Here is a 1,137-nt window from a genome sequence, read left to right as displayed (position 1 = left end):
TCGTCTGTTGGACGTGAAGAACAAAAAACAAAAATAATAATAATAATAATAATAATAATAATAATAATAATAATAATAATAATAATAATAATAATAATAATAAAAACGCTCGTTTTCACTTCCTTATCCACGTAGAACCTCGTCCTGCTGCATCTGGATGAGTGTCCGGCGGGGCAGCGACAGTCCCAGGCTCGGCTGTTCTTCCCACCATAGGACGCAGTCAACGTGTTCCCTCCCGTCAGATTAACGAGACCCACGTGGGCAACCGGCGGAGCTGCGGGCAAATTAAATGCACACGAGGTCAGGGGGGATCAGTGGCGCCTCCACGAGTCATCCTAATGTTGATCGGACAAATTAAGCCTATATGATTCAGGACTGCAGGGTGAAAACACATGATGATGATGACTTTTATTATTATGATTGTTATTATTGGAGCAAACACTATTTCCTCTGTCATTTATGCAGGTTTGTTTGTTTGTTGTTTCTAATTGTAAGAAATGAGCAGATGTTCATATAAGGCCTTTGTATTAAGGAGTGTGGCACTTTTTTGAGGGGGGGAAAAAGGAAGTTTAGTGCAGGTTTTTGCCAGATGTCAGCTGCACATTCTCATTCCACAGCATCACATGGGATCATGGCGCGTAGGATGGAGCAGATGGATGTAGGCACTATAGATAAAGCCTGGCGGTGTCGAGGCACACTATGCATTTAACACGGGGACAAGGGATCAGCAAACAATCATGGAAACTCCACTTTCACTCTTGTGTGAGTCCAGCTGAACAACATCAAGCTGTTTTATGGACGATTTGGGACAACCTCACATATGTGTCCAGCCCACATTTCAAATATGGAGAATAAAAAAATATATTTTGGGCCTTCAGGCCACATTTAACATATTTTCCACTCTGATTAATTGTGTTTTTTTCTTCCCTTTTAATGTATCACTTCATTTGCCTTGACCTAAAATCCCATGTTCTCATTCTAGCGATGTGTTCAAAGCCCCCCCCCAATACCTGTTCACTGCCTGCAGAATATGTCAGCCAACTACACCCACTGTGCCCACTGCCTCAATGCCTGTTTTATTGCAGTGGCACCGGTGCCAAGGTGACAGCATTATGCATGCAGCCATCATAAACATTT

Source organism: Eutrigla gurnardus (assembly GCF_963514095.1).
Source record: "Eutrigla gurnardus genome assembly, chromosome: 19".
Classification (NCBI taxonomy): domain Eukaryota; kingdom Metazoa; phylum Chordata; class Actinopteri; order Perciformes; family Triglidae; genus Eutrigla; species Eutrigla gurnardus.
This window is presented reverse-complemented; position numbering follows the sequence as displayed.